Source organism: Thamnophis sirtalis, unplaced genomic scaffold, assembly GCF_051295495.1.
Source record: "Thamnophis sirtalis isolate CommonGarterSnake01/CBP01778 unplaced genomic scaffold, rThaSir2_p1.2 scaffold_2, whole genome shotgun sequence".
Taxonomy (NCBI): Eukaryota; Metazoa; Chordata; class Lepidosauria; order Squamata; family Natricidae; genus Thamnophis; species Thamnophis sirtalis.
Window position 1 is genome coordinate 110,330,180 of NW_028261382.1, and position 26,258 is coordinate 110,356,437.

General features: G+C 43.3%; 1 protein-coding gene across 2 annotated transcripts in view; it reads left to right on the forward strand.

Annotated features, from left to right (window-relative positions):
- CYRIB (CYFIP related Rac1 interactor B) overlaps positions 1–26,258 on the forward strand; it is a 104,176-nt gene that overhangs the window by 47,064 nt on the left and 30,854 nt on the right. For both annotated transcript variants that reach the window (XM_087706683.1, XM_087706684.1), the window contains exons 2-3: positions 9,308–9,382; positions 19,201–19,232. The gene's annotated coding sequence lies outside the window, so the exon portion shown is untranslated. The remainder of the gene's footprint in view (positions 1–9,307; positions 9,383–19,200; positions 19,233–26,258) is intronic.

Below are 26,258 nucleotides of genomic sequence, written 5' to 3' on the forward strand. Positions count from 1 at the left end.
CAAAACATTGTGATTGTGGGACAATGCAAAGGGCCGTAAACGCTGGCTGGTTGCCACGTGCCCAAAATATGGCAGGCAAAAGGGCTTAATACCTAGTCAGGGTCCGTTGTAACTTCAAATGGTTGCTAAGTGACTGGTCATAAGTCGAGAACTACCTATACCTGTATGTGAACATCTATATCTGTGATGGCGAACCTATGGCACATGTGCCACAGGTGGCATGCAGAGCAGAGCCCTCTCGGTGGGCACACATACTATCGCCAGTTTCTCTTCAGGTTTCTAATGCGCTGGCCAGTTGGTCTTTGCGGGCACTGGAAAATGGCTTGAAAAACGGCCTCAAAATGGCCAAAAAAACAGGTAATGCGCACATTGGCCAGCCGGTCTGGGTTTTCCGGTGCTCTGGCATATGCACGCACGTTCCGGTTTGGGCACTCGGTGCCAAAAAGGCTCGCTATCTCTGATCTATGTGCTCTAATCCAGGTGTGTCCAACCTTAAGATTTATGGACTTTGAAGTCGAAGTCCATAAGTCTTAAAAGAGATCAAAGTTGAACCCTTCTGCTTTAATCACCGAGCAAATGATTTTGGACCAATGGAAAAGCAACACAGAGATACCATAATAAATATATTTTAACGCTGCTCCTGATCTCAGTAGGCTATGAATAGAGGGTGAATCCACACTGAATTTGTTCTTTTAAAAGCTTTAGTGCCAGACAGTGAAAGTTCTGTCCAAGGTTCAGCTGTTAAAATCTTCAGCGAGCGCAAGATAATAATGCTCTCTCATAAGGATTAGGCTGTCGGGCGCAGGAATGTCTGTCACTGCCAGCAGCTATTTTGTGATTAGCTGCTCTCTAGATATCTATTACTGTTGGCATCTTTGTGTTCGGGTATCGCTGACCTCATGGTGGCCACCTCCCCTAAGACTTCTCTAGGTGTACATCGGTGCTGTAAGTCAAAAATGACAGTCCTGAAAAAAAATAACACATGGCACATTGAAAGTTCTGCTCAGATTGCTTGTGGTTGAAGAGGCCCAAGCTAAAAACCTGGTTTTGCTGTTTCATCAAAACAAAAACTTAAAACTGTTTTCAGGTGGTTTTTCCAGCATCGGAAACAGTGTAAGTTTCTCGCTCCTTCCTTTTCACCCAGAAGTTGGAGGCTAAACAGGTTTGCAGATTAACAGAGTTGGAAGGGACCTTGTAGGTCATCTAGTTCAACCACCCGCCCAAGCAGGAGACCCTACACCATTTCTGACAGATGGCAGTCAAGTCTCTTCTTGAAAGCCTCCAGTGATGAAGCTCCTGCAACTTCTGAAGGCAACTTCTGTTCCACTGGTTGATTGCTTTCACTGTCAGGAAATTTCTCTTTATTTCTAAGCTGAATCTCTCCTCGTTCAGTTTCCATCCATTGCTTCCTTGTCTGGCCTTCGGGTGCCTTGGAAAATAGCTTGACCCCCCTCCTCTCTGTGGCAGCCCCTCAAATATTAGAACACTGTTATCTTGCCTCCCCTGGTCCTTCTCTTGGCTAGCCTAGCCAGATCAACAGAGGCATTTGGTAGCCCAATTATCTGGCATTCATTACAACAAAGAATAGGAAGCAATTCCTTCCCTCTCTTTCAATCACAATACAGTGGGAAGGGACGTTGGAGGTCTTCTAGTCCAACCCCCTATACCATTTCAGACAAGTGGCTGTTTAACCTCTTCTTAAAGACTTCCAGTGATGAAACATCCACATCTTCTGAAGGCAACTTCTGTTCCACTGGTCAATTGTTCTCACTGTTAGAAAGTTTCTCCATAATTCCAAGTTGCTTCTCTCCTGTATCAGTTTCCATCCATTGTTTCTTGTCTTTCCTTCTGGTGCTTTGGAGAATAGCTTGACTCCCTCTTCTTTGTGGCAACCCCTGAGACATTGGAACACTGCTATCATGTCTCCTCTGGTCCTTCTAGCCATACCCAAATCCTGCAAATATTCTTCATATGTTTTAGTCTCCAGGCCTTTAATCATCTTAGTTGCTCTTCTCCGCACTTTTTCCAAAGTCTCAACGTCTTTTTTGTGTGTAATGTGATGACCAAAACTAGATGCAGCCATTCCAAGTGTGGTCTTACTAAAATTTTATAAAACAGTACTAATATTTCACGAGATTTTGATGCTATGATTGTGCAATCAAATTTCCTCCTCTCCTGCTGCCTTTCTTGAATTAAGTACCCCAATATAGATCTACTTTGCCCTGGAGGTATGCTAATTGAATGGAAAATGAAGGGGGGTTACTAATAGACTGGCTCTGTAGCTTTGATCTCTCCAGCAAGTCAACAAACAACTCTTTCAAATTAATTACCTCCTCCAAGGCAAAAGGGTTTCTTGGCAGAAAATAAATCCCAGCCTGTCCATTGAGGGATTGCTTTAAAATTAACTCTCCGGGTCTGAGATTGGGGCTAAAACAGCATTGTTCTTGGCTGTGGGTGAAGGTCCTCGACTCACATTCATTCATTTTACAACAAAGTTTCAGTAGCCTTAGAAAAAGTGACTTTAAGATCCATTCTCAAATTCGCAACCATCACACTTGTCACGTGATCACTTGGTAATCGACTCACATTTATGACAGGTTGCCGTGTCTTTCCGTCACATGATCGTGATTTTCAGCCAGCTTCCTAGCCAGCTTTTAAGAAGCAGACTCAATTGGGGAACCCAGATTTGCTTAATGACCACGTGGTTCACTTAATAACTATGGTAAAAATGTTCATAACATCGGCGCTAGTCCCATGGTGACTTGTTTAATGACCACAGTGCTTAATGGCTGAAATTCTGGTCTCAACTGGGGTGGTGGTGGTTGTAAGTTGAGGACTGCTTGTTTAGGTAAGCCATGGCAGTTGGTTGTGGGAATTTGAAGAGGCGGGCGGATGATAGGTGAATTTCAATGAAATTTAGATGGGTGTGGAGTGGAATGGGTCTGCCCCCTTACCTTCCTCCACTCAGGTAATGCAGAACATAGTATTCTCCATTGAGGTGGAGATAGCATCCAGGCATGGGTTGACTTTGTCTGCTCACTGATTGGACTGAGTCTGTTGAAGCTTATTAAGACATGCCCTTGTTGCTAGGCACACCCAGCTTTCGACTCAGTCCACTCCGTAAGGACCGACGTGTCATCTCGTAGCTCCTATCTCCAAAGAGATTTAAATAGGTCTTTATTTTAACAGAACTTTTTTATTTTTCTTTAAAAAAAAAAACACAAATATGTCATTTGTCAATCATTAAAACATTGAAGTACAATTTTTTTTTGTGTGTGTACCCCTCCCTCCCTCCACCCCCCCACCCCCCTCCTCCTTCCCCCCCCCCCGACTTCCCAGAACCCGTACACGGTATAGAATTTTAACTAACACAGTCTAAAATCTATTGAGAAAAAAGAAATAAAGAAATTAATGACATTCTAGATTGACCTTAGCTTCTTCTTACTGAACTGACTTTTAACAGTTTAAATCATTTCTGATCTTAAGCATAGGCAATAGGTCTTTATTCAGATTACTAAACTTCAGTTGGCTTTTAGCAAACAGGGCCTGTTTTTTTTCTGGTGGGGAAGCAAGTTTGCTGCCACAGGTTGAGATTGGACTGTTGGAGAATCCCCATTGGATCTTAGCTGCTGCTGGGCGGGAATATTTGCTCAATGAATACAAATGAGAGTTGAGAGTGACCTTGGAGGTCTTCTAGTCTAACCCCTCCTCCCCAAGAAGGAGATCCACTATTCTGGATAGATGCTGTCCAATGTCTCAAGATTGTCCCATCCTCCTGTGAGCATGAGGGATTATACCCCTTCAACCTCGAATCGCAGTAGCTGATGAGCACAAATGCTTGTTTGGAACTCAGAGGCTTCAGTTTCTCCATCACTCCACTGTAAAGTCAGATGTCTATGGAAATTCTCAGTCATCCAGGTCAGGGTTGTCCCTGTTTAGAGTATTTTTTTATTTAGAGTATTTATTGAACATTTATAGGCCGCCCTTTTCCCTGAGGGGACTCAGGGCGGCTTACAATAATGAGGGAAGGGAGTGCAAGACAAGACATAAAAGAAAAACGTGAGTAAAAAAAATTTAACCATAAAACACAACATTCACTCAACATTCGGGCGGGGAGAGAGTAAAATCCTATCCCCAGGCCTGACGGGATAGCCAGATCTTGAGGGCCGTGCGGAAGGCCTGGACGGTGGTGAGGGTGCGGATCTCCACGGGGAGATTGTTCCATAGCGTCGGAGCTGCAACTGAGAAGGCTCTCCTCCGCGTAGTCGCCAGTCGGCACTGACTGGCGGATGGAATTCGGAGGAGGCCTACCCTGTGCGATCTGATGGGACGCAGGGAGGTAATTGGCAGAAGGCGGTCTCTCAAATAGCCAGATCCACTACCATGGAGCGCTTTATAGGTGGTAAGTAGGACCTTGAAGTGCACCCGACGATCAACAGGTAGCCAGCGCAGCTCACGGAGGAGTTCTGACGTAGGCTTCCCCAAAAAGCATGAAGCAGATCCCTGGTCCTGGCAAACCCCCTTTTATTAAACGAATGTTAATTCCGCTCATTCACGTTCAGCAAAGGCCTGGTAAACAGTCTTTCAAATGTGAATTTATTTATGACCACAGACCTTATCTAGCTTGGAAAGCTGCCATGTAAATAGTTTCCAAACGCAGTGCTATGCAAGGAAAGACTTGGCACAGAGTTTCTGAGATTCACGGACAGATCTTCACACTCTTGAAATGAATGAACGAATTGTTTCCTGCAAAAGCCCACTCTCCTTTCGCTCCTCTTTTATTTCCTATGGGAGGGGCCATCTATTGTCCATCTGTGGCCTTACTCCCAAGTTAACCCCTGTTGTTTAGCTGTTCCCTTCATCTGGCAACTCTGTGCATGCGCACACTGGGAACAGGCTTCAGCTATTCGTCTGTCTCACTGATGTCTGACTCTGAAGGCAGCTGATAACTGGCATACGGCCCTGGCCCCCTCTCTGCCTCCAACACAGAGCCCTCATCAGGGCCTTCCCCAGACTCCAGGACTGACCCATGTTCCTCCCTAACCTTCTCACTGTTGCCAGCTCCACTGGCAGGCAGCAACAGTCCCCCAAAATGCTTTTTCAACAGGCCACTGCACTTTCTGGTTTTTCTTTGAAGACATTTCGCCTCTCATGCAAGAACTGAACTGAATAGAAGAAGCTTTTCAGATGAGAAGCGAGACACACACACACACACACACACACAGACGGTACATACAATCCAGTACGAAGTTGTTACTCCGCCCCCCCAAAGGTCACATGATTTTTCAGTTCTCAGCACCTGGCCAGTATTTAAAGCTATTTGCAGCATCCCATGGTCATGTGACCATGCTGCATGATGGTTTTTGTGGAAACTGTCATTTAGTAATAGCAGTTAGACTTATATACCACTTTACAGGGCTTTACAGCCCTCTCTAAGCGGTTTACGGAGTCAGCATATTGCCCCCAACAATTTGGGTCCTTACTTTATCCACCTCGGAAGGATGGAAGGCTAAGCCAACCTTGAGCCTGGTGAGATTTGAACTGCCAAATTGCAGGCAGCTGGTAGCCGGCAGCCGGCAGAAGTAGCCTGCAGTACTGCACTCTAACCACTGCATCACCGTGGCTCACTTATTTCTATGTTTCGGCAAAAATGCTCATCGCAGACCATGGGTTTCGCTTAATGACTGCCCCAGAATGCCTTGTGTAATTGGGTTGGGCACATGGGTACCCTGACTTACAACTGAAGGAAATTCCAGAGTCTATCATGGTCCTAAGTTGAGGACTAAGTGAAAAAAAAAGGGATGGATTTTGGGAAAGACCGCCATATTTCCCTTCTGATAAAAACCACCAGCAACTCCCTGAACTGTTTTGCATATCCCTAGTGCACATAAGCTCTCTTCTCAGCATAATACACCCCATTGCAGCTGGCAAAATAGTCACAGGTTCCTGAAAGCTGATGTCATAATAAAGTCCCTAGCAAGCGGACTGAACGGTGTCAGACTTAAAACTGGTGAAAACAAGGCCTAATTTGATCTTTCCACTTGTCACGGTTGTTACTTTTCATCTGGATATGGATCGCTAACAACTTTGGCTGAGTAAATGCCGTTGCATGGCTATTATTCATAGTCTGTATCCCACCCCCCACCCCCCCTCCAGCCCTTGATGGCTTGGGTAATAAACCCATATGTTCCAATCATTCAAACATTACTGGAATAATGTGGGATTCAGTTACCAACAAATGGCAACCACTTGGTTCCCGTCAGGCAGGGTGGGGAATATTCGTCCCTCCAGAAATTGGTTAAACTTAGATCACTGACCCTGGCATGTTAATGGGGGCTGGTAACTACACTTAAGTTGCAGGGGAACAGAATTTGGAGGGCTACGCATTCATCTCCCCTCTAGAAATGATGTTGAGAATGGAGACTTACAATTCTAGAATTGGGAGAGTCTATAGTGAAATGCTCCGTTATAAAATATTGTATGACAATTTTTCTTTCTTTTTTTGGGTGGGGGGATTACCGTATTTTTTCGGAGTATAAGACGCACCTTTTTCCCTCAAAAAAGAGGCTGAAAATCTGGGTGCGTCTTATACACTGAATACAGCATTTTTTGTCTCCCGAAACCCCACCCCTTTACCAATATGGCCGTGCATAGCTTGTAGGAAGCTTTTAGAGAGCTCCTGGGGACTGGGGAGGACAGAAATGAGCAAAAAACGTGCTGTTTTTTGCTCCATTTTACCACCACCCCATCCCCCAGGAGCACTCTATAAGCTTCCTAAAGGCTATCCATGTCCTTTTTTAAAAAAGAAAAATGGGCCCGTTTTCGTGAAAAACGGGCCGTTTTCGTGAAAAATGGGCTGTTTTTTCCTCGTTTTCGCCCCCCCCAACCCCACAGGAGCACTCAGCAAGTCCCCTAAAGGCTATTCATGCCTTTTTTGTGGGGGGGAAACGGGCCGTTTTTGGGAGATTTGCAGAGTGCAAAAACTTTTTTAAAAAATTTGCCTCTTCAAAACCTTGGTGCGTCTTATACTCTGAAAAATACGGTATGTTACTCTTTAAGGGAGAAAGCATCTTTAAACATCCTTTAAGAATAGGATAGGATAGGATAGGATAGAAGAAAAGAGAAGAGAAAAAGGAATGGAATGGAATAAAATTCTTTATTGGCCAAGTGTGATTGGACACACAAGGAATTTGTCTTTGGTGCAGATGCTCTCAGTGTACATAAGGAGAATAAAATACATTCATCAAGAATAAAAAGATCCAACACTTAGTGATAGTCAAGGTTACTGATTAGATATCAAATTGTATTAGGAAACAAATAAAAACAATATAAATTGTAAAGATACAAACAATATGGTTATAGTCATAAGATATAAATACTTCTAAGGAAGAGAAGAAGAATAGTAAAACAGTCTCAGTAAATAAATTTGAAAGTATTGTGGGAATTATTTGTTTAGCAGAGTGATGGCATTTGGGAAAAAACTGTCCTTGTGTCGAGTTGTTCTGGTGTGCAAGTGCCCTATAGCGTCGTTTTGAGGGTAGAAGTTGAAACAAAAAAAAAAGTTAACTAGATTTATTGGTAAATGCGGTAATTATATTAACACGCCAATGTGTGGAATACATTTTTTCTGACCATGAGTTGGTTTTGAGAACCCTTGGGTGCAGCCAGCGTGTTACTTTTTTTTCTGATTGGTATTGGAGTAAAATTAATGTTTCCCAAAACTGAACCCATTCCAGCTGTGTGAACTTGCAAGAATTCTTGCTAGCCTGGGGAATTCTGGGAGTTGAAGTCTGTATATCTTGGCAGTTACCAAATTTGAGAACCACAGATGATTTTTTTTCAGGCAGAGAGTTGGGCTAATCTAGCTGGCTGAGGAATTCTGGGAGTTGAAGTACACAAGTCTTAAACTTCCGAGATTGGACACTCCTGTTTTGTGTATTTCATAAAGCATTGCCTTAAATGAATTGTATGGGCAGTAGAGGCAACATGGCAGAAAATACAGATTTCCCATGCATATAACAAGTCCCTAGTGTACTGTATTATAAGTTTAAGGTAAGCTTATAGTGTTATTTTTTTCTTCTTTAAAGATCCAGTTTTCTTTATTTTATTTTTTATCATTGTCTTTGCACATTTATCATGGCAAACTGGAAAATCCTGTTTAGAGTTTAGAGTAGTTTATTTATATGCCGCCCTTTTCCCTGGGAGGACTCAGGGCGGCTTACAACTCAAAAGGAGGGGAAAACAAACAGACTAACACCTAAGACTGTTGTGGAAGAGGAAGTGGGACTTGTGAAATTGTGCAGTATATTGTGTATTGTCTTAAATCTGTGCTTTTAGATGCCGTTGGATGATACAGTTGTCATTCTGAAAATATTTGTCATGAAAGATTGGAATCAGCTACTGTGACAATGAATATTTCAGATAACTTTCCTTTCCTTCCTGTGAAGCATTCGAGTTCAGTGACCTTGTGTGGATCTACTCCATCTTTCCTCTTTAAGGAGGAAGTAACCCTTTTCTCTAGACTGCTTTTTATCCTTCTGGAAAAAAAGTAATTATGACAGTCAAATACATAAACTCTTCAAGAGCAGAATCTGTATCAGGGTCATATTATCTTCACAGTTTTGACACTCGACAAAATAAGCAAAATATTATCTAGTGTAAATCTCTTGAGGGTTTATCATTAGTCTGTGCAGTACAGAAATGAAGACTGCTGTCTTCCATTGTGTATGCTCATTACACTACCAATTAATGGTTCCACCACAAATCCGCGAAGCCCTTCTGCGCGGAGACATAAGCGCGAAGACTAATTCGCGCCGTTCTAAGCGCTAAGGAAAAACACGACCCTACCGCGATGACATAATCACGGAGGGCAAAATCGAGCATTCCCAAGCACTCAGTACCCTAAACCTAACCCTAAACCTAACCCTAACCCTAAACCTAACCCTAACGCTAAACCTAACCCTAAAACAAACCCTAAAACAAACCCTAAAACAAACCCCTAAACCTAATCCTAACGCTTACCTTAAATGAAGTTGGCTTTCTGCCGCGGCGCCGTTTTAAAGTGCCCTTCTGTTGCTGCGCTGTTGTCGCGGCGGTGATGATGCGCGGTGATGACGTCGCGGCTTTAGCGCTGCAATTTTGACCAGCGCGGTTTTGTCGTGCCACGCCAATTAATTGTGTGGATTTTACTGCATAAATCTACATCTCGCATATTTTATTTGAAGTAGCTACCATATACACTAGACAGGTCTTTAGCTGAATGGTTTAGTTTTACTGTATTTCATTTTTTTTTCTTTTTTTTTTCCAGACTTTATACAACAACTGGTGCATCTTCCGTGCAAGGAGTAAGTGTCTGTAGAAGTTTCAAGACATAGTTTACCTGGTATGTATCTTCAAAATGTTCATATCGATTAAAAAATAATACCCATCCATGTGAAAGGCTTCAAATACTGACCAAAGCTATGATCTAAACCTAGTATAAGGTAAAGGTTCCCCTCACACATATGTGTTAGTTGTTCCCGAATCTAGGGGGCGGTGCTCATCTCTGTTTCAAAGCCAAAGAGCCAGCACTGTCCAAAGACGTCTCCATGATCATGTGGCCGGCATGACTAAACAGCGAAGGCGCACGGAACGCTGTTACCTTCCCACCAAAGGTGGTTCCTATTTTTCTACTTCCATTTTTACATGCTTTTGAACTGCTAGGTTGGCAGAAGCTGAGACAAGTCACGGGAGCTCACTCCATTATGCGGCGCTAGGGATTCAAACCGCCAAACTGCCGACCTTTCTGATCGACAAGCTCAGTGTCTTAGCCACTGAGCCATTGCGCCCCAAACCTAGTATATAGACTGCAATTCCCATTAGTACAGGGGTCCCCAACCCCAGGTCCGCAGCCTGGTGTCGAGCCACGACATATTAGGAAGTGGGCTGCACAACAGCAGTCAAGCGTGCGATCACACAAAGCTGCATTTGCACAAACTACACATGAAACCATCCTATCTTCTCTCTTCCCCCCCCCCCCACCGGTAGTCTATAGACCTGGAAAGGTTGGGGGCTGCTGCATTAGAAGGTAGGATTGTTCCTTTTTGAAAAGGGGAAAAAATCAGGTTACATCAATTCCACATAATTCTATTTGCCTTGTGTCAATCTTACTGGAGATTTACTTACCGCCTTGCAATTCTTTTTTTTTTGAGAAGCATGGATGATTAACTTAGAGTTGTTTACCTATGTAGAGTGTGGGACACGGTGGCTCAGTGGCTAAGACTCTGAGCTTGTCGATCAGAAAGGTCGGCAGTTTGGCGGTTCGAATCCCTAGCACCACGTAATAGAGTGAGCTCCTGTTACTTGTCCCAGCTTCTGCCAACCTAGGAGTTTGAAAGCACGTAAAAATGCAAGTAAAAAAATAGGAACCACCTTTGGTGGGAAGGTAACAGTGTTCCGCGTTTAGTTATACCGGCCACATGATCACGGAGACGTCTTTGGACAGCGCTGGCTCTTCGGCTTTGAAATGGAGATGAGCACCGCCCCCTAGAGTCGGGAATCCCTAGCACATATGTGTGAGGGGGACCTTTACCTTTACCTATGTAGGACTTCCTTTTCATTATAGTTCAATTATTGGCTGTAAGGTTGCATTCTATTCTAGTTTGGGGTTATTAGATAACTAGATCTTCCTTGAGGATAATTTTGATAAGTATATGCCTGTTTATACTGCAAACCAAATGCAGTGTTGCCATTTGATGTATACCTGAGCATATTTCAGAAAATGTAGCTCCCAAAAGTTGAAGAGAATGATTACCTTCCACTCTGGGAGATGTACAAGATATAGTGGTGGGTTTTCTCCCACAGGTAAAGCGGCTATGACAATGCAAGACCTTGCTGGCCACGGTTCCACCACAAAAGCGCATAGGACAAAATCGCGCTCGACAAAAGCGCGCTGTGACGTCATCACAGCGCGACGAAAAAGTTCGAAAAATGTAAAAATAAAGCAAAAACCTTACCCTAAGCCCCCCAAACCTAACCCTAAACCTAACCCTAAACCTAACTCTTAACCTAACCCTAAACCTAACCCTAAACCTAACTCTTAACCTAACCCTAAACCTAACCCTAAACCTAACCGTTAAAGTAACGAAAAACCTAACGCTAACCCTTAACCTAACCCTAACGCTAACGCTAACGCTCTAAAGCTAACCCTAACCCTTAACCTAACCCTAACCCTAAACCTAACCCTTACCTTTATGTGAATCGGCTTGCTTTAATTTAATTTTTATTAATTTTTATTTGAATTTTTCGATCTTTTTCGTCGCGCTGTGATGACGTCAAAGGCGCGATTTTGTCGATCGCGCTTTTGCCGTCCGCGCTTTTGACGGGTCACGGCTGGCCACATGGGACTCAAAGTGTTTTCAATGTCCATTTCCCCCTCGGCCTCACTGCTGTGGTTTCTGACTTTGCCACAGCAGAGCGTTGCCTGTTTTACTTTATTGCATCTGGAGAAGAAATCTAGAGTTTGTGCCACCCCTGGAAATTTGCCTTAAAGGGTAATTTTCAGCTCTGCTACGTTGGTTTGCAGAAAGAGGAAGGAACAGCAAAGGGAAGAGAAATGAGTAAATGTGAGATTTGGTCCAACAGTTCTTAGTGTTTTATGTGAAGCAGACCCAAAATAGGCTCATGTGTATGTGGCAGGTTAAGAATGTCTCTTGTCAGGGTAGCAAAGAAGCATTTGTAGAATGGCTCTTCCAGGATGTCTAAGTGGCACTAGGATAAGCAACTCAGGATATGCCTGCTGGTTCTTGCTTTTTAAATACAGGTAATGCTCGACTTACCAGCACAATTGAACCCAAAATGTTTGTTGCTAAATGAGATAGCACTTGGAGTTATATACTGCTTTACAGTGCTTTTACAGCCCTCCCTAAGTGGTTTGCAGAGTCAGCATATTTTCCCCAACAACCTGGGTCCTCATTTTACCCACCTCAGGAGGATGGAAGGCTGAGTCAACCTTGAGCCTGGTGGGATTCGGTCTGCCAAATTGCAGGCAGTCGGCAGTCAGTAGAAGTAGCCTGCAGTACTCCACTCCAACCACTGCGCCACCGCGGCTCATATTTTGTTAAGTGAGTTTTGCCCCTATTTTATGACCTTTCCCATTTTATGAGTTTTCTTGCCACAGTCGTTAAGTGAATCACTGCAGTTGCTAAGTTAGTGACACAGTTGTTAAGTGACTCTGGCTGCTCCATTGACTTTACTTGTTGCAAGAAGGGATCACATGACCTTGGGAGACCGCAACGGTCATAAAGTATGAACCGGTTGCCAAGCCTCTGAATTTTGTTCACCTGATTGTGGGGATGCTGCAGAGGTTTCAACTGTGACAAAAGGTCGTAAGTCATTTTCCCCCCCAGTGCGGTTGTAGAAGAAAGAGCTGCTCAGAAACGGCGATATCAGCCTTGGAATTGCCTTAATATGGTTTAATAAAGAGAAACTTCAAAACTCCTCTCACCCACTGCCATAAAATCATATTTCCACCCACTTGACGTCATGAAACCACTCACTATGCCCTCCAGCCACACAAAAGATGTTAAATACGGCTCTTTGTCAACAAAAGCTTGCACAGCCCTGCGCTACAGATGGAGTTACTGTATTTTTCGGAGTATAAGACACAACTTTTTCCCTCAAAAAAGAGGGTGAAAATCTGGGTGCGTCTTATACACTGCATACAGCATTTTTGGCGCCCCAAAACCCTGCCCCCTTCGCAAAAATGGCCATGCGTAGCCTTTAGGCGTGGCACGACAAAACCGCGAAGCCCTTATCCGCGGAGACATAAGCGTGTCGCTAAAGCCGCGACGTCATCACCGCCGCGACAACAGCGCGGCAACAGAAGGGCGCTTTAAAACGGCGCCGCAGCAGAAAGCCGATTTCAATTAAGGTAAGGGTTAGGATTAGGTTTAGGGGTTTGTTTTAGGGTTAGGGTTAGGTTTAGGGTACTGAGTGCTTGGGAATGCGCGGATTTGCCCTCCGCGATTATGTCATCGCGGTAGGGTCGCGTTTTTCCTTAGTGCTTCGAACGGCACGAATTAGTCTTTGCGCTTATGTCTCCGCGGATAAGGGCTTCGCGGATTTGTGGTGAAACCGCCTTTAGGAGACTTCCAGAGTGCTCCTGGGGCTGGGGAGGGCAGAAGTGAGCGAAAAATGGGCTGTTTTTTTGCTCGCTTTTGCCCCCCCCCCAAGCACTCTACTTAGCACTCTGAAAGGTTAAAACACTGAGCTTGTTGATCAGAAAGATCGGCAGTTTGGCGGATCAAATCCCTAGCGCCACGTAACGGAGTGAACTCCTGTTCCTTGTCCCAGCTTCTGCCAACCTAGCAGTTCGAAAGCACGTAAAAATGCAAGTAGAAGAATAGGAACCACCTTTGATAGGAATGTAACAGCGTTCCGTGGCGTTTAGTCATGCCAGCCACATGACCATGGAGGCGTCTTCGGATACCACTGGCACTTCAGCTTTGAAACGGAGATGAGCACCTCCCCTTAGAGTCGGGAACGGCTAGCACATAAGTGCGAGGGGAATCTTTATCTTCCCCTTAACCTTGATGATTTATTTTCCGTGTTTGGAGGAAGCTCACTTCTCCAAAAAGCAGGGGTTTCCGAAATACATTTTCTGCTTGTCTGTAGGAGCGTTGTTATTATTTATAATTTTCACAGGTGCACTGAAGGGATTCCATTATCAGGGCATAGCAATGATCTAGCCGAATGTGATTTAGTATTTAATGGGAGCAATTCTGATAAAATAAAAATGTGGGGACACTTGATGCGTGCCTGTCGGTTGGCGGTGTTTGAATTCAGCAAGTGTGTCTAATTGGGCTGCCAGCTGTACAGAGTAGGGAAATATATGATGGAGTGTGCAGTTTTGTTTCTTGTGTGTTCACTTATCTGTGGCAAAGCATATGTTGCCTTGCAAATGACTTTTTAAGTTAAAAACTGAGCAAGCTAAAATGAGCCACTCTGGGCACCTGAGTCTGCAGTTGACAAATTTAGGTAATTGAGACCGTAATTCGTACCGAGGCAGCTTGAAGAGTCAGCAACATTGGATTCATCGTACTCCAATCCTCATGAGGACAGGGACTTATCAAAATGGCTCTCGGTTCCCAGTTGCAAGCAGCGGTGGAGATTTTAACTGATTTCTTGCTTAATACACGAGCCGTTGTGTGATTTGGATTCTAAAATGCCTTTAAATGATCTGAGATGCATAATTGGGGGGAGGGGGGGCAACCCTCTTGAGAATAGAATAGAATAGCATAGCATAGAATTCTTTATTGGCCAAGTGTAATTGGACACACAAGGAATTTGCCTTTGGTGCATATGCTCTCAGTGTACATTAAAGGCAAGATACATTCGTCACGAATCCTAAGGCTCAACACTTAATGATAGTCATAGGGTACAAACAAGCAATCAAATCATACTAGGAAACAATCAATAGAAATCGTAAGGATACCAGCCACAAAGTTACAGTCATAAGTGGGAGGAGATGGGTGATAGGAATGATGAGAAGATTAATAGTAATAGTGATGCAGACTTAGTGAATAGTTTGATAGTGTTGAGGGAATTATTTCTTTAGCAGAGTGATGGCGTTTGGGAAAAAAACTGTCCTTGTGTCTAGTTGTTCTAGTGTGCAGTGTCCTATAGCATCATTTTTGAGGGTAGGAGTTGAAACAATTTATGTCCAGGATGTGAGTCTGTAGATATTTTCATAGCCCTCTTTTTGACTCCTGCAGTGTGCAGGTCCTCAATGGAAGGCAGGTTGGTAGTAATTGGGTTGGGGTTTTTTTTGGTGCAGTTCTAATTATCCTCTGAAGTCTGTGTCTGTCTTGTTCGGTTGCAGAACCAAACCAGACAGTTATAGAGATGTAGTTGACAGACTCTTGCTCTTCACTTCGAAATAGAAGAGGTTAAAAAAGAGTAAGACCAGATGAAAAGTTTCTGTGCCCGAAATTTAGTTCAGAAGGCTGATAGTTTGCCCATTAATTCATGTATACCCATTATTGTCGGAGTATAAGACGCACCTTTTTTCCTCAAAAAAGAGGCTGAAAATCTGGGTGCGTCTTATACACTGAATACAGCATTTTTTTGCCTCCCGAAGCCCCGCCCCTTCACCAAAATGGCTGTGCATAGCCTCATGAAGGCTTTCAGAGAGCTCCTGGGGGCTGGAGAGGGCAGAAATAAGCAAAAAATGGGCTCTTTTTTGCCCCCTCCCAGCTCCCAGCAGCACTCTATAAGCCTCCATAAGACTATGCGTGCAGGTTTTTTGACAGAAAACGGGCCCGTTTTCATGAAAAATGGGCCATTTTTTGCTCCTTTTTGGCCTCCCCCCCCCAGGAGCACTCTGCAAGGCTCCCCCCCCCCAAGGCTATTGATGCCTTTTATTTGGAAAAAAAAATGGGCCCGTTTTTGGAGAGGTTTGCATAGTGCAAAAACTCCCCCCCCCCTTTGGAAAGCTCTTTAACTGATTGATGAGAATTAAAAGTTGCTGTGCCAGCAGGAACAAAGTTAGGTGCTGTAGATTGTCAGCAATTTCCTTCTCCAGCAGATGGATAAATACATCTGTAAACATCTACCTACCTACCTACTCTCTCTCTCCCTATCTATCTACTGTATTTCTCTCTCTCCCTCTATCTCTTTCTATTTCTCTCTCTCTCCCCCTCTACCTACCTACACTCCCTCCCTCCCTCCCTACTGTATTTCTCTCTCTCTCTCTCCATTTCTCTCTCTCTATCCCTTTATCTACCTACCTACTCTCTCCCTATCTACCTACTTTATTTCTCCCTCCCTCTCTACCTACCTATCTACTCTCTCTCCCTACCTACCTACTGTATTTCTCTCTCTCTCTATTTCTCTCTCTCTATCCCTTCTACCTACCTACCTACCTACCTACCTACCTACCTACCTACCTACCTACCTACCTACCTACCCTTTCTCTCGCCCTACCTACCTATTGTATTTCTCTCTATCTACCTACCTACCTACCCTCTCTCTCCCTACCTATCTACTGTATTTCTCTCTCTCCCTCTGTCTCTATTTCTCTCTCTCCCCCTCTACCTACCTACCTACACCCTCCCTCCTTCCCTACTGTATTTCTCTATCTCTCTCTAACTCTCTATTTCTCTCTATCCCTCTATCTATCCCTCTATCTATCTATCTATCTATCTATCTATCTATCTATCTATCTATCTACCTACCTACCTACCTACCTACCTACCTACCTACCTACCTACCTACTCTCTCTCTCCCTATCTACCTACTGCATTTCTCCCTCCCTCTCTCTCTCTACCTACCTACTCTCTCTCCCTACCTACCTACTGTATTTCTCTCTCTCTCTCTCTCTATCCTTCTTACTTACCTACCTACCTATCTACCTACCTACACTTTCTCTCTCCCTACCTACCTACTGTATTTCTCCCTTTCTTTCTATTTCTCTCTATCCCTCTACCTACCTACCTACCTACCTACACACACTCTCTCCCTACCTATCTACTGTATATATCTATTTCTCTCTCTCTTTCCCTCCCTTTACCTACCTACCTACCTACCTACCTACCTATCTTTTCTCTCTCTCTCCCTCCCTACCTATTGTATTTCTCTCTCTTTCTCTCCCTCTCTATCCCTCTAGCTACCTACCTACTTTTTTAAAAAAAATTGCTTCTTCAAAACCTTGGTGCGTCTTATACTCTGGTGCGTTTTATACTCCGAAAAATACAGTAAATATATATTCCCCACAAAAACAATCTTGTGTTATAGCTAGCCTAATGCCACTCACTTCGTTCAGTGAGCTTCCATGTCTGTCGTTGGACTTTTGAGCCTGAATATTCCTAGGCCTATATCATCATTAATAGTACTTGTATAAATAAGATGACAGGAGCAGTAATCCCTGTATTTAGCTCCAGCTCCACATTTGCATCTTCCCTCTCATCCACACTGTGCTCTCCATAACAAGTGTGTTGGAGGGAGTCAAGATAGCCTTCATTATATCAGAAGATTATCATCAAAGGAATCTCAGGGCCGAGAATCCTGGACTGGCTTTTCTTAACCCAAAGGTGCTTTTTCAAGCGGCAACCGGACTTCCTTTTCATAGATGTTTTGCTTCTCATCCAAGAAGCTTCTTCCATGAGCTGAAGAAGCTTGTTGGATAAGAAGCGAAACGTCTTCAAAGAAAAAACAACAGCAACAAAAAGTCCACTTGCCTCTTGAAAAAGCAAAAGGTTAAGTAAAGCACATGCACAATAGGTGTCAAGGCTGAGCTTTAATTAACACCATGGGCAGTGATATCAAAGCCCCTTGCAAATCATTCAGAATGGTCCATCCATCAAGATATAACGATGGTTTTCCCAGTGTCAGGGCCAGATCTGAAATTGCGTTCGGTGCACAGCCAGATACGATCAACCTGATAGTACATTTTGTCAAGGAGAACTCCAGATACCTTCATCCAGATACCTTCAAATAAAATTTCTTTCTTTTTTTTTTTTGAAATATATTTTTATTATTTTTACATTTAAAACAATGCAGTACCGCAGAGTCGAAGTGACCATGCATTCACATTATACACCATCAGTCTCAACCATTAACTATTAGCCTACTTAGTGCATTATCTGTCCTTCTGTCCAATCACAATATATACAGTTTGTTCCAGTCTTGTCACCTTGTCTTATACCAATCATAAAATCTGTTCCAGACTTCAAATAAAATTTCTTATGGCAGGTAGGACCACATATTTTTTTGAGGTAGCTGAAATAGTAATCTCTTACTGGGGCCACCAGTGCTTTTTTTTTCTAACCTCTTCCTTCAATCTTAATGTTTGGCATACTCAATTATTGCCTCAAGATATTTTTCTAGTGTTGATACAGTGCAAGTACTAAGGGAAAGTTTGAATGAATCCGGATTCTCTTTTTGTCACGAAATGGATATGAAGGGCCAACAAGCAGATTTCAGCCCAAATCCCCTTGCAGGATACATAGTGAGATTCTTGGCCATATTGTATGCTTCTTTGCTTCTGAAATTACTAGGTGATGTTCCAGCTGCACGTGAAAACGGTTTGTCTATTTAACCTATTTTTGCTGTCCATCAATTCTCCCAGACATACACTATATATTGGATCATGTGCAGGAAGATGTTTTAAATGGCTGCCTCATCATGTGCTTAGAACAGGGCACTCAAACTCGATTTCACTGAGGGCACATCAGGGTTGTGTTTGGGGGGCCGGGATGGGCGTGATCAGCTTGACCTCACTTGTGCCGGGGGCACCTGTGGTGGCCCGAGCATTCTGCCAATAAAAATGGGCTCATGATCTCTGTTTTCGGCTGCAACGCCCTCCTGCAACTCTCTGCCAGTGAAAACACAGCTTGGGAGCGCCACACGCAGCCCTCCCGAACTCCGTTTTCGCTGGCAGAGGCACCGTGAGCCACTCCTTTGATGGTTTCCAAGGCAGCCCTGTGGGCCAACTCTTAAGCACTCCACGGGCTATATCCAGCCCCCGGGCCTTGAGTTTGACACCCCTGGCATAGAACTTCCATATAAATAGTTGACTTGGTATGTTGTGAGCTGATTTACCCCTCTCAACCATTCTTTTCCACCTTCCTCCCATTTGAAGTCTCCTTGATGCATGCTAAACTTGAACAGTACGAAAAGTAATAGGTGCCCTACATGCCAGCAAAGTCTCTTGTCGTATTGCAGACGGTGAAGTGGGAGAAAGAGGGGAAATGACTTAGCCTTTATTTGCATCCTTATTTCAAATGCTGGTTTCACATCCTGATATGTGACCCAAGTGTTGATGGTATCAGCATTAAGACCTTCTGCTTAAGCCGGGTAAATTGCGTGATGAGATTTCATCCAAGCGCCTTCCAAATAAGAATTGACTGATAAGCATTTATGACATAGTCACCCTCTCCACAACCGGATTAGTATTCTTTTGAGGGAGAAAAAATCTGCCAAAATATACTCCCGTTTTTTTAATATTTTAACTGTATCTGCAATTATATTTAGGGTAGCTACTGTATATAGAAAATGTGCTAAACTTGATATTTAGAAGCTTCTGTTAGACCTTAGTGCATTTGCTAAGGAGACTCGGGTGTGACTAAAAATATGTTCTGTTTGGGGGGGGGGGGGGAACAGACAAAGTGTTAGTTGAAAACTGACTGGACGTGTTTTCATTTCCTCTTTTTATATTTTTAGATTGGGAACAAAAACAGCAGCACTGGCTGAAGGTGAGAATGTTGTTTTGTTACACAGTAAATGCTTGTTTCTCCCACCCCCCTTGTTCTTTGTTTAGTTTTTGCAGTGAAGATTGTTACCTACATTTGGTTTGGGGATGGTATCTGGAAGCTGGTTTTTAAAACAGTTGTTAATGCAATATTGTTCTTTTTTTTTTTTTCTTAAGTGAGACATAATGCAACCTTAATGCATGAGAATCATTTTCTGAATCAGTAAATGAATAAATAAACATGTCTTCCATTTTTAACGTGCTGTTTTCTTTTACATGGCTTTCCCTGCAGCTCTCTTACAGGGTGGGGCATAACCATTTCCTAGGGGGTCACAGCAACACTTGTAATAACAACACAAATAATTCATACACCATTCGAAAGCCCATCAAAAACTGAGTTTATTGACACGATTTAATAGTCAGTATGACCACCATTAGCCCTTCGAACAGCATTCAAACGAGGTGGATAAGAACACAACAAATCTTCAAACAGTTCCGTTCGATTTTCCAGATTTTTCAACAGAGTTTCCAAATTCATTCTCAAAGTTTCAACCGAAACAAATTTAACATTTAATAGCTCATTCAATTCAGTTTTTTATGGGCTTTAAAATGAGGTATCGCGGAAGTTGTAAACTGCTGTCGATCTTGCTGTGACCCCCTAGGAAAAGATTATGCCCCGCCCTCTGGAAAATCTGGAAAATCGAACGGAACTGTTTGAAGATTTGTTGTGTTCTTATCCACCTCGTTTGAATGCTGTTCGAAGGAAGGGCTAATGGTGGTCATACTGACTATTAAATCGTGTCAATAAACTCAGTTTTTGATGGGCTTTCGAATGGTGTATGAATTATTTGTGTTGTTATTACAAGTGTTGCTGTGACCCCCTAGGAAAAGGTTATGCCCCACCCTGTACTACACAGAATAATGAACTCTCCATGACTCTTTTAAGTATTTAGTTATTTATTATAATGCATTTTTAAAAAAAGCAAAAGATGCTGACCATAAGATACCATGTATGATTTCTCACAAATATTAGGACTTGCTGTAAATCCTGTTTACCTAAATGTGATGCAGCTTAGTTTGCATTTTATTGTACAGTTGACCTGCTAGTAAAAATGAATCCTATATAGAATCCTATATAAAATAGAATAGAGCTGAAAGGGGCCCTGGAGGTCTTCTAGTCCAACCCTTTGCTCCAGCAGAAGACCTCATACCGTTTCAGACAGGTGGCTGTCCAGTCTTTTCTTAAAACCTTCCAGTGATGAAGCCGCTGCAACTTCTGTAGGAAATCTGTTCCACTAGTTAATTGTTCTCACTGTTAAGAAATGTATCCTTAATTCCAGATTGCTTCTCTCCTTGATTAGCTTCCATCCCTTCTGTCTTTCCTTCTTGTGCTCTGCAAAATGAGTTGACCCCCTCTTCTTTGTGGCAGCCCCTCAAATACTGGGCTACTGCTATCAGGTCACCCCTAGTCCAAATGCAAATGTCATTGATGTCAAAATGATAAAAAGAATGCTATAGGTGTAGCTATAGCACAATTTCAGTTTTCCATTCTTCTATTGGAAGTCCCAAAAAATGAACTGTGATTTTGGGGTATTTTTAAATCTCCCTAAATAAAACTCTTGCCTATTATTTATAAGATTCCTGCTTTGTGTTTACTTGAATTGCTTTTATTGCCATGAATATTTTTAAAAAAACACAGTAATGCTTTATTCACACTGAAGAGAACCGACACATTGATTGCTTTTAATATCTTTTCAAACGTCCCTATCAATGAACATATTATTCTGTAGTCATTAGCGTCCTGCACCAATCTAAAGCCGCATACTTAAAATTTGCCACTAGATGTCAGCAGTAGAAAAGAGAATAAGGAAGGATGTGTAGCGCAAGATACACAAATGACTCAAAACATTTGTTTTATCTTGCATCTGACCCCCAATGTTTGTTCAACTGTTCCCATTCCTTGCAGCCACGTATAGGCCTGGAATGTATGACATAAACAGTATTTCTTGCAGTAGCTTAATTTACTTTGATTTTAGGTAAAGACAATTGTGTCTTATTTATTCCCTATTTTTAACTCTGAAATTATTGGGTGGGTGAGGGAGGGCTAGGAGTTAGCGTTCTACATAGATTAGTGTATGAAATTAAATTACAGTATTAATAGTTGTACTTCCCTTTAGCAAAGAACTGAGACCGTTGAACCAGTAAGTCTGTGGAAACGTATATTGATGGTCTCTGCCAATTAGGAAACACGTATAGGTAGTCCTCGCTTAACGCCTAGTGATGGTCACAGTTACAATAGAGCTCCAAAAAGGTACTCATGACCCAGTTCCCAGTGTTCCAATGTCCACCCTTCATGGGCATGGAGTCGCATTTTAGCTGCTTGGCAACTGGGTTGATTTAGGGCAGTTTTTCAGCATCCCACAGTCATCACACAATCACAATTTTTCGATGTAGTTTTGAAGTCTGTAGAGATTTCTCAGTCACCCAGGTCATGGTTGTCCCAAAGGTGCTTTTTTAAGGAGGCAATTGGACTTTCTTGTTTTTTCTTTGAAGACATTTCACTTCTCATCCAAGAAGCTTCTTCAGCTCTGGCTGAAGTATTTATCTTCCTTGCAGACAGCTGGTCATTTGCATCCTTTTAGAGGGTCGTTGAAGCCACTTGGAGGTTTATCTGTGTCTTCAGGGTCACCTGAGTGGCGCTCCTGGTTCCTGTAGTCCGCAATTATTTCTTCTGGAAATCCATTCCTTATTACCATACCATTCAAAGGGTGTCCATCTCAAATTGTATAGCTCAAAAGTCTGTAGAGATTTCTCAATCATCCAGGTCATGGTTGTCCCAAAGGGGTTTTTTCGGGAGGCAACTGGGCTGTCTTGTTTTGTTTTGTTTTTCTTTGAAGAAAGTCCAGTTGCCTCCTGAAAAAAGCATCTTTGGGACAATGTAGTTTTGCCAATTTCTCGTGATTGCCTCTAGTTTCTGATTTAAAAAAAAAATGCTCACTGAGTATAAAGGATTTGTTTTTACGATCCCCACATTCCCTTATCTGGCCCATTCGCTTAAACAGCCACCGCAGAAAAAACCTTAAAAGCCGGGCCCCAGTCACGCGGTAATTTGCTTCAGCGGCCACCGTGACTTACCACTGTAATCCTGGGCTCAGTCCTGGTCATAAGTCGAGGACTACCTGTAGTGGCGGAAAGAATTCGGCAAATTCATCTTCCACAGTAGGCAGTGGGCTTCTGTCGTGTTTGATTTTGGAGGAGTTCATATTCCCGCAAGAGCTGAGCTGCAAAGTAGCTTTAGCCCCGATGGCTGGTTCCGTGTGTGTGTGTGTGTGTGTGTGTGTGTGTGTGTGCGCGCAATTCAAATTCTAATGGCCAACTTCAAGAGATGGTTGTACGATGCAGAATGGGCACCAGGTATTATGTGCAGTTGACGAAGAGGAAATGCTTGCCTGTTTTCGTGGTTGCTTACCAGTTTCAAAAGTGAGTGAAAAGGAAGTCCATCAGCCTTTGCCCCCGTGTTCTTTGACACTCCCCAAACATTGAGTATCGCTTTTAGGCATTGAAAGAAGTATTAAAAGCATGAAGATTCTTTAGGGAGTTGAGCAAACAATATTTGCTTGTTTTCTTCCAAAGTGCTCAGTATGAGTGGGGCCATTGGTGCTCTCTGAGCTTGCTTGTTTTCTTGCAGATGTTTCATTACCCAAACTAGGTAGCGTCATCAGTGCTAGTAAAGAGCATAGTTTGCTGTCAGTTTATATTCTAGGGACTTGCCTGTCAGTGTGGTGGGAACGGTCTTAGACAGGGGTGTCCATTTCATTGAGGGCCGCATTGTGTTTGATATCGGGGGGGGCAGGGTGGGCGTGGTCAGCATGTCACGTGTGTGTGTGTGGGGGGGTGCCTGTTGCGGCCCAAGCTCTCTGCCAGCAAAAATGAGCTCCCGAGCTCCATTTTTGGCTGCGACAGCCTCCTGCAACCTTCTGCCAGCAAAAACGGAACTCGAGCGGGTGGGAGGCACACACGGCCCTCGCAAGCTTTGTTTTCGGTTGGCAGAGGCCCCGTGGGCCGGGCCTTCACTGTTTCCAGGGTGGCCCCACAGGCTAGATCTCCCCGGCCTTTGAACACGCCTGGTCTTGAGAGATTCTTTGGTTGGGCTGTTTGCTGTTAGCTTCTTCTGCAGTTTCTGGATTATAGTTTACTTGATTGTCAGCCTGATGTTAACCTTGGAGTTAATTTACACTCATCTGGATGCTGAATCTCTTAAGTCCAGCACCCCACTTGACAGGCAAGCCACTAGAATATAAACTGGCAACAAACAGCATTGCTTACCAGCACTGATGATGTTACCTAGTATGGGTAACAAAACGTCTGCAAGAAAACAACCAAGCTGAGAGAGTGACAAGGACCCTTTTGTGTCAACTCCGAGCTATAAATATTCTCCTTTATTATGCTCAGTAGGTTTTACAGTCTGGATTCTACTTTCTAAGAAACCGGACGCAACGGGTAGCTCTTTTCTCCTGTTAAGTAAGCTTGATGATCATTGCCAGAGACTGTAGTTCCGATGGCAGGTAGTCCCACTAGGCTCATTGAATTGAATTGAATTGAATTTATTAGATTTCTATGCCGCCCTATTCCCAGAAGGGACTCAGGGCAGCTCACAACCAAGTCAAGGTGGGGGGGATACAAATAGGGGAAAAAAGAACATGGACAAAACAATACCACAATTTAAAACACTCAACAACCATACCATTCGAGGTGGGACAAGAACTCATTAGCCCCAGGCCTGTTGGAACAGCCAAGTTTTAAGGGCTTTGCGGAAAGCCTGGAGGGTGGTGAGGGTCCGAATCTCCACGGGGAGTTCGTTCCAAAGGGCCGGAGCAGCCACAGAGAAGGCCCTCCTCCGGGTGGTCGCCAATCGGCATTGGCTAGTGGATGGAATTCGGAAGAGGCCCAATCTGTGGGATCCAATCGGTCTGTTAGAGGTAATTGGCAGCAGGCGGTCTCTCAAGTAATGGCGAACCTGTGACACGCATGCCACAGGTGGCATGCAGAGCCTTCTCTGTGGGTGTGCCAGCTGTCGCCCCAGCCCAGCTCCACCACACACGGACACATGTCTCCCGCCGGCCAGGTGGTCTTCAGGTCTCTGCTGTGCATGTGCAAGGGGTGGGGCATATGTGAGCGACATGCGCATTAATTGGTACGGGGTGCACACGTGTGTGTGGGGGATGCTCATTGCATTTTGGGCCCTCACATAGCATCCCTGCGTCCCGTTATGGTTTCCAGGTTGGGGCAGGAGGCCTTCTAGGCCCCAAAATGGGGTACAGAGTGGTGGGAACATTCCATTATGGGTGTAGGCATGCACTTTTGCACACTCCTGTGCTTTTGGCACGCAACAACAAAAAGGTTAGCCATCACTGCACTAGGCCAATGGGAGCGTGGTAGTTGTGTGTGGTTTTCTCAGGTGGCTGATTGGGAATTCGAAGTTGGGGAATGTGCAGACAAGCTCAGAAACGGAACAGCTTTCGTTCTTCTTTGTTTTTGCGGCTTGTTCTAGGAGTGGATATTTGTCCTTTCGTCACTCTTGCTGAAATTTCATTTGCTGCTCTTTCGCCATTAAAATAGGTTCTTCTTGTGCAGGTCCCGACCATGGCAGGTAAAAATAAAAAATACTGAAGTTGCTAAAGAAGAAAGTGTTGCTGAATCCTATTTCCTCATCCCCACCACAACAAAAGTCTAGCAGATATTTCCTCTTATTTCAATATCTAGATTGTTCTTGCACTGTATTATTTGCTGTGGAGCAAATAATAGCGATCTATCTATCTATCTATCTATCTATCTATCTATCTATCTATCTATCTATCTATCTATCTATCTATCTATCTATCTAAATATACAAAGAAGAGAAAGGAAGAAAATGGACTAGTAATTCCATTTCTCAGCTTGCAATCCATAAGGATTTTTTTTGTAGTCAGTCAAATTATCTGAACACTTGACTAACAGTGAGTTGCACCGAAAAGGGACGCAGTGACTCAGTGACTAAGACACTGAGCTTGTTGATCAGAAAGTTCGGCAGTTTGAATTCCTAGCGCTGCGTAACAGAGTGAGCTCCTGTTACTTGTCCTAGCTTCTGTCAACTTGGACTTACTTACTTGGACTTAATCTTCGTAAATGTCAACGTCCACAAGGCAGTGACCGTTGCATTGTGAAGGCCAAAGGCAGAACATCACGGATTACATAGTTGTTTATCCGTGTGTTGTCCTGCCATTGGGTTCTCAGCTTGTTTCACGGTTCCGTCGCCACGGGAACTAACACTCCCCATTTATCCGGGCTTGTGACCGGCTATGGTTTCCCATAGGCTGGGATTCTGTCAACTTAGCAGTTCAAAAGACGTAGAGTACTCTACCTTAGAGTCGGGAATGACTAGCACATATGTGCGAGGGGAACCTTTAAGTTGCTCCAGTCTATCTATGACTTCCAAATAATAAATATATATATTTGCAGTTTTTGAAATGCAATTTTCTTAGTGTCTAGTAGAACTGGTGTTTGGAATAGAACCAAGTCCCTGCCATGACATAATAGGACACAACATGAAAGCTTTCCAATTGTGCCCACAATGTCCCCCCACCCCCAGCTTTGCACTCTTTTAAGAAACAATTCAAAATATGTTCCTTTGTTAGAGCTGGAAATCGGAACTTTCACATTAGATTTAATTTAGATAAAGAAAATTTAGAGGGTTCTCCTTCTCATAAAAAATGTCTTAATATCTTCTTGATCTGCTTGCTCTGCTTCAGTGGGATACCTCTGAAATAATATTGCTAAGTAATATTGCACTCAGGCAGTCGCCAGAGGCTTGGAATTTGGTATATACAGTGTGTGTGCCTATAAATATAATTAATAATGTAATGTAATATAATATAATAATATTATATTATAATATAATATAATATAATTAATATAATATAATATAATTAATATAATATAATTAATATAATACAATACAATACAATACAATAATTTTTAGCCTCCACATGCT